We start from the raw sequence: 13,466 nt of genomic DNA, 5'->3' as shown, positions 1-13,466 counted from the left end.
TCAGCAGCCTGCACACGGTGCCTGCTTTTCAAAAGGCTGCACATGGCTGCATCACTGCGTGCACAGTGGCCATGTGGGCGCTGACAGCACACATAGGTTGCTGGGAGCAGTGCTGCAGCCATGTGCAGCCTTTTGGAAAGCGGGCGCCGTGCCCGGAATAGCGGTGGGGTGGCAGGAGCAGGTAAGGACCTGCTCACCTGCTTCTTAAAGGAACTGATCCACGCCTCACTGGTTCGAATGCGGGTGCCCAAACAGTGTGTTCTCTCATTTTTTAAATCTGTGTGCAGAATGAGTGTTGTTCAGGGTGGGAGTATCGAGGTAGTGTGCCCACCCATGCTTTCAGAATGGGGCCTTCCTGATTCAACCTGAGCGGGATCTAAAATTAACTGAGTGGACATCAAAAAACTTGTGAGCGCAGCCATGTGTGCACACCTTAGAGGGAACACTGCGCCCAAGCCGGTTCAATGTTTCCTTAAGGAGGCGCCGGACTGGTTTGGACACACCCCTAGTCTTTTCATCCCCAAGGAATCCTAGGATTCTGTGAGGGAGACCAGAGATTGAACAGAATTCTCAGCTCCTTCACCCACCTACAGTTCTTTTTAAATCCGTGAGGCAAAAAGAATAAGGTGGAATGTTCTTCTACAAATAAAACAGTTGTGATGACCTAAGGCCAACCAGCCACAAATGTCCCAGAGTCCCTTTTGCAATCATATTTTTGCCCTGAGTAAAGTTATGGGGAAGACCTTTCATTTTAGTCTGTGAATATTGTGTGGTAGCTTTCTGATTTCCAGTTGGGGCCCCAAATGGAGTAGGTGTAAATTGTGAGGTTTTAGCCACATTCTTTTTAACTTCATACTTGAATGCCCAGTGATTTGTTGCAAAACGTTTTTTTGCCTTGCAACATTCACTTAAGGCTGAACTTCCAGAGACAATGGTGAACTAAGTCCATAAATAGATTTTAAGTAGCGGTTATATTTTTAATTGGGAGGTCTTGAAGTTGTAGCAGCATTGGCTCCACCCACTGACTTGCTCAAGTCTATGCTGATGTCAATTGGCTCTTTAACCCCTGCCCCATGTAAGAGCAAGTGGGGCTTTAGCACAGTTATCTCCCCATCTCTATTGGTTCTTACTCCTTTTGTGCATGTACCTTGGATTCCACACAGGATTGAGCAGCTGAAGCACAGAATAAGGGGAGAATTCTTTTGCTGTTTGCTTGGGGAGAGAGGCAGTTAAAGAACCTTCTTTTGGTTTCTTGTGGGAATATGAATATGACGAATATTTATATACCTGCTTGTGAGACTAAGGATCTGCTGTGCAGAAAAGGTTTCTGTTCCCTTGCAATAAGGGGCTTTGTCTGATGGCCAGATGGAAAGCCCATGGGATTAGATTTGGCCTCTAGACCCTTAGTTGCCTTCCCCTTCTCTTGGGTTTGTTGACATAAATGGCATGTGTGTGTGTATGCTGCAACATGCATGCTCCAACATGTTTCAGGAGTACCAAGACATCTCTTCGTTCCTTATTCTAGAACAGGACTGTTCAACTTTGGCCCTCCTGCAGATGTTAGGAATACTGGGAGCTGAACTCCAAAAACTACTGGAGGGCTGAAGTTGAGCAGCTCTGTTCTAGAATATTAGTATGGAGGTGCTGTGTGTGTGTCTCTCTTTGCACATCATAGCAACAGAAGGTCCCCTTTATGTTAGGTGCTTGAACCTGCCAGCCCTCAAGAACATTGTCAGAGCTGGTGATCTTGGACAAAATATTTGCCAGGGGATTTTAATTTTATTTTATTTTATTTTATTTTATTTTATTTTATTTTATTTCATTTTATTTTATTTTAGCAGTGAAATTTTGCAGTCTCACATTTAGACATTAAATACTAGAAAAAGCTGGAAGAATTTAGATTGAAAATATCAGTGTAATCTATGCCAAATATTAGTTTTGCAATTAAGGTCAGTGGGGACTAAGAAATGAGGAAATACAAGCAGGGGCCTCAAGACTCCAGACTTCTTTGTTAAAAGCTCTGAAGGATCCATAATGCACAATACAATAGCAATACTGGTTTTCCTGGGACTGTTAATGGAAATAACCATGCAGTGCATTTACTGCACTTCTTTTTAGTGTTTCAGCATGCTTAACTATTCGATCAGCATTTTGCAGTTCATATGGTGCAGCTGATAAGAGAGGCTTGGATTGAAGAGATCTTGTTTCAGATCCCATTTTGCCATAAAGGTTTATACAGTTCTACTAGTACAAGGTGCTACTGTGTGCAAGCATCATTCACTTCCAGGGGGCTAGCATAGGAGATGATGCAAGTCATCATGTTTCAACCTAATCTGCCTCACAAGCTAGGTTCTGAGATAATGATTCCTCATATTAACAGCTGTGGGAGCATGTTAATTCCAGACTTGCCGGGTGATTGGATGCTACAGATGTCCAACGATGGAGTTAGAGCTGTCACACAGTCCGCTTTTAAGCTACTGAGTCATGAGGCTTGGTGTGTCAGTATAACTTAGCTGTGGTTTATTGCTTTAACCTTGGTTAAGATCCAAATATCAAACCATAATTTAGCTCCCTTTGTTTAAAGAGACACCTGAGAGATCTTCTAGTCTCCTTGCAATCAGAGAAGGGGGGTGGGAGGAGAAAGTACCTTAACCATGCTTTGCTCATCCACTTCAGATGATGGTTTCACATCTTGGGTTATGGCCAAACTTTAACAAATGGTTTAGGTATTCAGACGAAATGGTTAAATTTTATGTCTGCATAGGGCTATATTTAGAGATCATCTGAATTCACACACACACACACACCCCACCCTATCACAACTTTAGCTGGCAGGTCCTCTGTTGTAGGAGTGCCCATCACTGCCCAGCCACATTGGCTGCATTTTGAGGAAAGTTGTGCTCAGATGACACATTTAATTCATGTTGTCAGGGTATCCTCTCTATTCATAAAGCCTCAAAATGTGTTATCTGAAGGTGGAGTTGTAATGCGTACTTCAGCTCCCCAGGTGGAAGTTGTTAGTGGGCTTTTGGAAACAGTTTATATTTTCTTTTAAAGGTGGGGGCTGGGAAGCACACAAAATGTTCATTAAAATCCAGTTGCAGATGGTTTCACCTCTTTTGGTTATTTTTGTCTTTTAGATTGGGAACAAAAACAGAGCAGCACTGGCTGTAGGTGAGAATTGCATTTTGGTATTTATGTACACAGTCCTATGTGCATGCCCAGAACATGACCAAAGGAATGAACATATTTGCAAATGATTCACAAGGCACTACTTTGCACAACCATCATTCATTTCCAGGGAGGTGGCATGGGAAATAATGCAACCCTTTTATAAAACGAATGGAAATCGTAGAGCTGCCAAACATGGTGTGTTGCATTCTTAATACATGCAATTCTGAATCTCTTTCTAACAAACATTCCACTGTTTAAGGGTAATCTTACCAATGATATATGAGCAAATGCATATCTGCTGACATGTTTGTCTGTACCGCTCCACTAGGTATAATCCTGGCTCCCTAGCACAGTTCTCTGTACGACACACATGGTGGGAAATACATGTGTTTGTGAGCGTGTTATCATTCTTGGTATTCCTGTAATGCATTTTAAGGGTCATCCCTAAAAACGTGTGTACAGGCGCTTGAGGCCAGTTCAGAACAGCTTGTTGAAGTGAGTTTGTGCAAGAGTCCAGTATGTGCTGAAGCATTCACGTGATTGCTTTGTTGCAGTTCATCTTGCAACTCCACTCGCACTCGATCACAGCACCACAAAGTTTCCAAAGGTGAGTTTAATAGTGGTATGGCAACTTGGACTTATGGAGAAGCTGATTCTGCAATCACATGGCCTTTTCATCATGTGCATAATGTGTGTTTTCAACATGTCATGTGGATCATCTGATATGGTCCTCAACTGGTACTGTTTCAGTGTGTGGACTGCATCATAAAGACCTTTTCATATATTGCCATAGTAGTGTGGAAACTGCTTCCCTCTAGCCACTGTGACAGTCTTTGGAAGCTGAAACCAGAATAGCTTAACATGAATCTTTCCCACCTGATCAGCACCCTCTGACTGGGAAATGATTGGGTGGGAGGGATCCATGCAGCTGGCTTCCATATCTTGTTCTGGTAATGTGAGAAGAAGCTACAGAATGCTCCATGCTACTGCAGTAACAAATAAAGGGATCCTTGGTATGTGATAAAGCATGGGCACTGTTACACATACCTTGTTGGTAATATTATTGTAATATGCCCTGTGGGGACTGCCTTTTGAATAGTGTTCAGAAGCTTAAATTGGTTGAAAATGCAGCAGCTAGGGATACTATGTTGGGCCTGTTATGATATGATTATTTTCATTGACTTCCAATATGTTTCTAAGTCCAATTCAAAGTGCTGTGTTTGAGGTCCTAAACAATCTGAGTCCAGGATAATGTAAGGATTGGCTCTCCCCATAAGAACCTATTTGTTTGCTGAGGTCTTTGTCTGAGGCCCTGTCCTGTGTCCCCATGCCCTCTGAAATGCAGTGTGCCAGCTGCACATGAAACAGGGCTGTTTTGGTGGTGGCACTTAAGCTTTATAATTCTCAAGTGGCTGGTTTAGCCCCCCTCTCTACCTGCCTTTGGGTACTTGGATAAGACATTGCTCTTTGGGGAGACATTTTGGGCTTGATCACAGTTTGAAGGGTCTCTTTTTGACTCTTAATGCTGTTTAGTTATAATTCTTAAAACTGGGGTAGGAGACATGTTTGCTTGATTGTTAGCCACCTTGAAGGTTCTTTGGATAGCAGGGTGGGGTACTATACATATATTTTAACCAAATAAGACAGCAATAAATTGAATAAAAGTATACCATTTATTTCCAGTACAGAAACCTCTGTTAGTTGATATAATGGCGACGCAATAGACATGATAGATCTGCTACAGTACTTCTCTCCATACTTTTTTTAATTGCATAAATTAAAACATAGAAAGAGGGAATTGCAATAAAGAACAGATGTTTTGCCGTATATACGTCAGGTTCATGTTCTGTATCCCACTGTTTAAAATCCACACTTGTATCCAAGATTCCCCGCCCCCCGCCCCCCAGTCTAATTAAACACCTGGGTATTTATTTATTTATTCATTCATTCATTCGATTTCTATACTGCCTTTCCAAAAATGGCTCAGGGCAGTTTACATTAAAACAAAACAATTTTAAATCAACTAACAATTAAAAACAGAGACTGTGAAACACCACAAAAAATTAACAGTTAAAATATTCAAAACAGTTTAAAAACCCTGGAAAACTGGGTTACAGCAAGTTAAAAATATTTACAACAAATTAAAAAACCTGGAAGGCCCGGTCAAACAGATAGGTTTTGAGGGCTCTCCTGAAGGTCAATAATGAATTCAAATTACGGATTTCTGCAGGGAGTGCATTCCACAGCCCAGGAGCAGCTAAAGAGAAGGCCTGCCTCTGAGTCACCACCAGATTTACTGGTGGTAACTGGAGATGGACCTCCTCAGATGACAACGTGCAGTGGGGATCATGTAGAAGAAGGCACTCTCTAAGGTAACTTTGACCTAAGCCGTTCAGGGCTTTTAAGGTAATTAGCTGGGCCAGGCGCAGAGCATCTGTGCCTCTAGTTTGCCCCCACCCCTACCCGCTGTTTTCTCTGCCCACCCGCTTGCTGGCTGCTCGCCAGCACCTTTTTTTTTCTCACCGCCAGAACCCTGGCCTGGTTGCCACCGCCACCATTTTCTTCCCTCCCGCCTGTCCCCATCGCTATCTGCCAGCAGCTCGCAAACTCTTGCAAGAGCTGCCACACATGGGATTAGCAACGGGTACACCAGAGGGAGAGAGAGAGAATCAGCACTTCATATTTTGCCACGAAACATAGCAGCAGCCATTGCAACTGTTTCAAAACAGGCATAATATAGTCTCTCCGGGTTGTCCCAGAGACCAATCTGGATGCCACATTTTGAGCTGAGTTTTCTGAACTACGTACAAAGGCAGCCCCACATATAGCGCATTGCAGTAGTCAAGCTTGGTGGTTACCAGCTGATGCACTACTGTTTTCAGGTCGTCCTCTTCAAGGAATGGATGCAGCTGTTGAATCAGCCAAAGCTGATAGAAAGCACTCCTGGCCATAACCTCCACCTGAGCTACCAGGGTGAGGCCTGGGTCCAGCAGTACTCCCAAGCTCCATATCTGCTCCTTCCAGGGGACTGTAACCCCATCCAGCACAGGAAGTTCTAACATCCCTCAGATTCTGAACCCCTACAATGAGCACCTCCGTCTTGCTTGGATTCAGCTTCAATTTGTTACCCCTCATCCAGCCCATTACTGCCTGTAAGCAGGCATTTAGAGAATGAATGCCATTTCCTGATGATGAAGATGAAAAGGAGAAGTAAATTTGGCATACTGATAACACTCAGCACCAAATATCCTGATGAGCTCACCCAGCGGTTTCATGTAGATATTAAAAAGTATTGATGACAGAATGGAGTCCTGAGGGACTCTATATAACAGCTCCCGTTTTGAGGAGTAACTGTCACCAAGCTCTACTATCTGGAATCTGCCCAGATATATAACAATACATAACAAATGGGGGAGGAGAGAGGAGGAGAAGGTTGATGACTCACAGCTATACCTAATTATTGCTGACACTGAGAGAGCAGGAGAGAAAAACCTGGGAGAGGGAGGGCATGACGCAAAAATGTTATTTGTACCCTTTAGTAGCCAATGTACTTTAAAATTTCCCTCATTTCTTCTTTGCCATTAACCTCTGGCTGTAGTTTTTCCAAATATAATGCTTCTCTTCCTTTTAAGTGTACAATGTTCAGATTCTAAAATGCTTACTTTGAGAGGCATTGTTATTCCAATCTGCTTGGTGTTCTTGGAATCTGGTTATTCAGATAACCTCTAAGTTAGCAAAATTTTATTAAGCTCACTCTGCTTATATTAAGGCTGGCAAGTGGCTGTTTTTTAATGTATATATTTTGAAATCTGTCATTTAGATAAGATTTTTTTCTTATTGTCCTAACTTCTCCGTTGTGTCCCTATAAATGAGTTAATCCCCTCTTTCTGACTCCTTTTCAGGCATATCAGCACATTGATTTAGGTTTGGTTACTCTGAAAGTATCAGCTGATGAGGCATGCAGATATGTGCTGGTCTGAATAACAAGTGTCTCAGATTTCGAAGATTACCTTCTTATCTTTCTTTGGTAGCACCTAGAAATCAGTACAAGATTCAGTTGTCTCAATTATGAAAGATTACTTCTCCTTCCAGTTGAAACACCACACAATCATGTTGTACAAGAGAACACTTTTTGGTTTCTTTCATGCCCTGTCCTTTTCCCTTTAAATCAGTTCTCTTTGTTTAACACATTTGTATACTGGCCAAAATTTATGTCTCTGGGCAGTTTACAACAAAACAATACAAATTAAAACAATATTAAACTTTAAATTATTTTAATGTTTTAACATTTTTAACACCATGTTAAACTATTAAACTATAAACCTAATTAAAATCCTGGATGAACAAATGTGTCTTGACTGCCTTTTTAAAAGTTGTCAGAGATGGGGAGGCTCTTATTTCATCAGGGAGCACATTCCAAAGCCTCATTTCAAAGCCTCGGGGCAGCAACGGAGAAGGCCTGCCTGAGTAGCCACTAAACGAGCAGGGGGCAATTGCAGATGAACCTCTCCTGATGATCTCAGTGGGTGGTGGGGTTCAAGGCAAAGAAGATGTTATAAGCAGCACATTGTATTTTGCCCAGAAACGTATCAGCAGCCAGTATAGCTCTTTCAATACAGGAGTAATATGGTCTCTCTGAAATGACCCAGAGAGCAACCTGGATGCCACATTCTGTACCACCTGTAGTTTCCAGACTATGTACAAAGGCAGCCCCACATAGAGCGCATTGAGTAGTCAAGTCTTGAAGTTACCAGCAAATGTACCACTGTTCTGAGGTCATTTATCTCAGCTGGCATATCAGTCAAAGCTGATAGAAAGCACCTCTGGCCACCACCTCAACCTGGGACACCAGGGAGAGGTTAGGTTCCAGAAGCACCCCCGGACTTCATACCTATTCCTTCTGAGGAAGTGTGACTTTGTCCAGAACCGGCAAATCAAAATCATCTCCTGAGTTCCAACCCCGCACAATAAGTACTTCTGTCTTATCTAGAGTCAGTTTCAGTTTTTTATCCCTCATCCAGCCCATCACTGCCATCAGGCAGGCTTTTAGGGAGTTTATGCCTTCTCCTGATTATGTTGACATAGAGAAATAGATTTGAGTGTCATCAGCACACTGCTAACAATCTGTACCAAATCTGATAATCTCTCCCAGCAGTTTCATGTAGATGTTAAAAAGCATTGGAGACAAAATGGAGCCCTGAGGGACACTATCATTATTATTATCTATATATTTAATTATCCAAGACGTGCTGGAAAAAATGCATGGCGGAAGTCTCACAAGAGTTCGTGAGCAGGACAGATGCATGGTGGAAATATCACAAGAGTTTGCGAGCAGGGCAGAACATAATAATGATGTCTGGTGGAGCTGCGCCAGTGGGCAGAGGCGGAGGCATCCGGCCAGCTTGCGGATCCGTGCCAGCGGGAGGAGGAGGCTGGCCAGCCGGCCAGCGGGCCAAGTGCAGGAGGAGGCAGGCAAGCAGGAGAAAACGGGCTGACTGGAGGAGGAGGCCAGCCGGAGGTGGCTGATGGCTGGTCCAAATTAGAGGCTAGTTGTTGTTGTTGGTTTTTAATATAATAATTGAAATTTAAGATTTTGAAGAGCAACCATCTCTAGTTTGACTTTCACCTATGCTGTAACTCTCACAGTAGTGTCAATCTCCATAATTACCACAGTACACTTACTAACTATAGTGGAGTTTTAATGGGAGGTGGCAGCTGTAACAAAACTAAAATATTATTTGCCACATATGTGCTGCAGTATTGCTTAAGTGGGTGTGGACCTGACTTATAATCCAGATGAGAGACCATAGGGAGCCCACATAAGAGTGGCTGTATATAGTCAGCTTTTAAAAAGTTATCTTAAATACAGAAATAGTTCAGCAAACTCCTTTCCACTTATCATCACCCCTTCCCCCACGCCTGGCTCTATTTCTCTTGGGCTGTCTTCATTGTTAATATTGCAAAGCAAAATGAGATCAATCTCTGCTCCATGTGAGGTGACTAAAATGAGTTTTCACTTCTGACAGCTTTTGATAAAGTAATATCCGTTAATATTTATCTCTGTAGCTCTGCCCTTTTGTATTGTGTGCCAATATAAAGTGGCATACTTAGGATTTGCCACTAGGTGTCAGCCAGAGCAAAGGTAATATGAGCTGACCTAGTGGCAGGGACTGTAAATATGACTCAAAAGAATGTTTACAATAAATTCTCTAAGCCCCTGATAATTATAGTGTCATATCTTCCCAGTCTTACTCATATATGTAGAAATTAATTTCATGATCCCCTAAAATCTATTTCATGTGTCTGTTTTCTCTTGCTGTATTACATTCAGGAAAAAGAACTTGGTCTAAATCAGAGTGTCTGTATGCACCACCCTTCATTTCCATTTTTGTTTGCGGGGTTTTTTGTGTGTTGGCATATATTTATATAGAATGACATATTGGTATAGGCACATAAAATTAGGCATAATATTTTAATAAGTAGCGCTACTGTGTAGCATAGTGTGTGAGCTGGAAAGCCCCAGGTCCAAATTTTCACCTCCACCAGGAACTCACTGGCTGACCCTTAGAAAATTGCTATTTTTTTCCAGGGATTTTCAAAGGGAGGGGGAGGAGTTCCTCTGGGCCAAACTGCCAATTACAAGAAGCATATTCTTGGTTCCTCCTCACTAAATTGCAGCTGGAGAGCGGCTGATCCAGATCAGGATTGTGGTAGGAGGGGTGGGGAAGGCTTTGACCTGTGGAAGCTTTTCTTCCCAGGACAAATAGCTGTGGGGCCCCTGATTTGACCCATCCCCCCCCCCACAGCTGATATTGTGGGGAGCGGGGGTTAACATGCCGTTGTGATAATACACAATGTGGCCCAAAGAGAGTGCACATGGAATGCTCGAAATGGGGGTAGTCTGAAGGCATCCAGGGTAGCAAGCAACCTTGCTGCTAAGCTGATCTGAGTCTGGCCAGTGACTAGATGGGAGACTGCCTGAGAATCGTAGGACTCTTTGGAGTGCATCTGCTCTGCGGCTGGCTCTGTTGCAGCCCCTCAGCTGTGGAATTCCTTGCCCCAGCAGATCTGCCTGGCCCCCTCCGCAATAGTGTACCAAAGCTAGTTGAAAACATGTTTTGTCCTGCAGGATTTTTAATTAATTAATTTATTATCTGCATTCCCTTATTACTAATTTTACTGGCTGCTCTTGTTCACTCTCCCCCCTCCTTTAATTTGTGTTCATTTGCAAGTAGTTGTTTAATTTTTGCTGATGTTAGCTGCCTCGGCTTTCGCTCACGAAATGGCAAGGCAGGATATACATTTGTGAAATAAGTAAGTAAATATATGCTGCCTTGAGCTCCATGCTGGAAGAAAGTTGAGATATTTATAGTTCTGATTTTAATTAACTGTTTTAAATTGTTTTTATCCTGTTGTAAGCCACCCTGATCCATTTTGGAAGGGCGGTATATAAATTGAATGAATGAATGAATGATGAAAAGATAATAAGGGTATTCAGTCCAATACTCATACTCAATCAGGGTAGCCAGTCACGTTAGCATAGGTGCTACAAGTGGTGCAGGCAGCAGGAGTTTATGGCATGACCTGAAGAGGGGGTGGGAGAGCTTAGGGGGAGGAACCCCTTCTAGCACTGTCAGACCAGCTTTCCTGCTTATCTCTCCAAGCTGCTGCCTGCTTTTTGGCTCAGTGGAAGCAAAACCACAGCAGCATAGAAGCAAAACTATCACAGTCACTTGCCCACCAGGTGCACAGAGCCATTTAAGTAAGGTTCAAGTGACAATTAAAAGCCTGTGCAAATCCATCTAAATGTATCGTGTGCGTTGATATGCACTTGTGTAGCAGCATCGTACACTCTGGATTTGACCTGGGGATGTTCTTGTGGCGGGTGTGGGGAGGGGGAGGGGGAGTAGTAGTCCAACACTGACTCTGGTTTCTGCTGTTACTAGGATTTTGTAGGCATAAATCCAACAATTGTGCTTACCTTTCAACATTGTCCAATGATATATACCTTGAGATGATATCCCAGTGTCGGCAGAAATGTGTGTTTTGCCTAGGGAATAAGGTGCAGTAAGGAACTCCAGCCAATCCAAATGATACGTTTGCAAATGTGGAGGTTAGTTGCTGGGCAAGGATGAATGCCAGCAGCTTACTTCGTATGGCTTCTAATAAGCGACATGCTTTGGTCTGGAAAGAAAGTGCTTCTCTTCCAATTGGTCGCTGAGTTTAAGATGTCATCTGTTGCTAAGGGCGTCATCACCTGACTAATCTTATCAACGTTAAGAATCTTTTCTTTGCCTGCAGCTCCCAGTTGTGGCATGTGAAGATAAAAATATGCAGACTGTTAAAGGGAGGGTGTTGCCCAATCGTGTTCTGCCCCCACCCCCCAAATGCTTGGCAGTTAGTGTCTCTTCAATATTCAAATAGACTTGCCTGTCAAGTATTTGTGGTTCGTGCTCTTTCCATGTTGCACAGCTCGGGGGCTTGGAATTTTGTGCTAAAAATACAGAAATTCTTTGGAATAAATTATGCAAATCAAACAGGTTTGCACAAATTAACTGTGTATGGTGTTGCTTTTTGTATTAGAAAAGCGGTATAATAAGGGTGTCATCTTTGAGTTACTGCATTGTTCTAGCTGACAAAAGTTTCTGTGCAACTTGAAACCTTTGCTTACCACTGACAGCCTTATTGCATAGAGGCACTCATAGTGACTATTTTGATCACACTAGTGCTACATTTGACTTGTAGGATGCTTATTAGGGCTTTGCAGTCATGTCAGTCCAACAGACATGTTGGAACTGACATGCCCTCTGTCGGATCTTGTTGGAGGGAGTTGCTCAACAATAACAGGGGCCTCTGGCAGTCGGAACCAAAGCCAAGATCCCTGCTGTCATTATGGAACTCGGTAGTGTTCCAGCTTGTCTGTCAGTATCCCCTTGCCCAGCCCTCCCCTCCTCTCCCTCCTTTACCTGGAACCTGGGTGAGGGCAGAGGACAGGGTGCCTCACTTCCAAATTGTTCCAGAGGGTCCTACTCAGGGCCTCTCAGTAGTGTTCTCTCTAATTTTTTTCGTCTGTGTGCAGAGCACACATGGGTTCAGAATGGGGCCTTCCTGATTCAAACTGAGCGGGATCTAAAATTAACTGAGAGGACATTAAAAAAACAAACTTGTGAGCATGCCTTAGAGGGAACACTGCCGCTCAGTGTTCTATAGGAAAAGTTACCCCATTAGGTTCCTAAGCCCAGCTGCTTTTGCAGTTACTTGGGCCACTTAGGCACCTAGTAGGACAATTAAAGCTAAATAAATAGAATACAAACGTCAGCAGTCTCAAAACAAAAAACCAAGCCTCTGTCAGCAAAGTAAGTAGCTAGATCAGTGCCCCCTCTGAAGTGAAGAGGAAACAAAGCAGCCAGTGAAGGAAAAGATAGGAGTCTGGCAGACACACTGGAGTTTCAAACAGCCCTAATGTGACACACATGATATGCAAGTTGGGAGGGGTCAGCATGGCTTTTCCTGATGGTCTCACTGTCAGACTGAATTCGAACCTCACAGTTTGGGCCATCCACAGGCCTACTGTTCAGTTTATGCTGTCTTTTTTCCTTCCTCCAAGTGTGTGCATTGTTGTCATTTGTAGGAAGGTTCTTCATTTCCACACGGACAAAGGTGAAGGGGTAATAGTGGTAGGAGTGAAGAAACGGATGCTGGGGCTGTGGGGAACAATATTTGAGCTTTCAGTTGAAAATGAAGGAAAGAAAGAATCGTTTCTTCCTTTCTGTGGGTAGCATGTGGGATAGGAAACTAATTTCCTATCAGGCCATATCTAGTTATTGAGACATCCTATTATTGAGCATGTCCTTCCATTTGGTTCTTCCAAGTGAAAAGCACAACAGTTTTCCACCTCGCCAGTTCTTGGCTGTGAGGAATTCTTTATCTGTACTTGTTCCTCCATAAATATCAAAATGGAGGGATGGTTACTGTTCACTGAGCCATGTGTCTTGTTCACCAGTTGGGAACAAAATAGTGATTAATGTACTCTTCCCCCCCAAGGGGGAGTCATCGCTGGTACTTGGGAATTGGTTTTACATAGGGTACCTCCCTTGCATTTCATCGGGATGGGGCCCATCCTGAAATGTGTCGAAGATGTTTTCAGCATGAAGGGCATGCGTGCAAGTCTTGTTTGGAAAATATGCCTCGGCTTTCCGCCTGTCTGATTTTGACATGGCACTCTGCATCAGACAACCCCATAAGGCTGTAATGGGCTGGGTCATTGTAATCAAATGTGGCATTCCGTATGT

At 43.2% G+C, this 13,466-nt stretch overlaps 1 protein-coding gene across 5 annotated transcripts in view; it reads left to right on the top strand.

Annotated features, from left to right (window-relative positions):
* CYRIB (CYFIP related Rac1 interactor B) overlaps positions 1 to 13,466 on the top strand; it is a 125,310-nt gene that overhangs the window by 82,064 nt on the left and 29,780 nt on the right. For 3 of the 5 annotated variants that reach the window (XM_053248121.1, XM_053248122.1, XM_053248120.1), the window contains exon 3: positions 3,141 to 3,174. The gene's annotated coding sequence lies outside the window, so the exon portion shown is untranslated. Of the gene's footprint in view, positions 1 to 3,140; positions 3,175 to 3,728; positions 3,782 to 13,466 lie in introns of all 5 variants that reach the window. The other 2 variants (XM_053248124.1, XM_053248123.1) reach the window with 1 other exon arrangement.

This window comes from Hemicordylus capensis, chromosome 4 (assembly GCF_027244095.1).
Source record: "Hemicordylus capensis ecotype Gifberg chromosome 4, rHemCap1.1.pri, whole genome shotgun sequence".
In the NCBI taxonomy this organism is placed as follows: Eukaryota; Metazoa; Chordata; class Lepidosauria; order Squamata; family Cordylidae; genus Hemicordylus; species Hemicordylus capensis.
The sequence above is the reverse complement of the archived record's forward strand: the minus strand, read 5'-3'. Positions and strand labels throughout refer to the sequence as shown.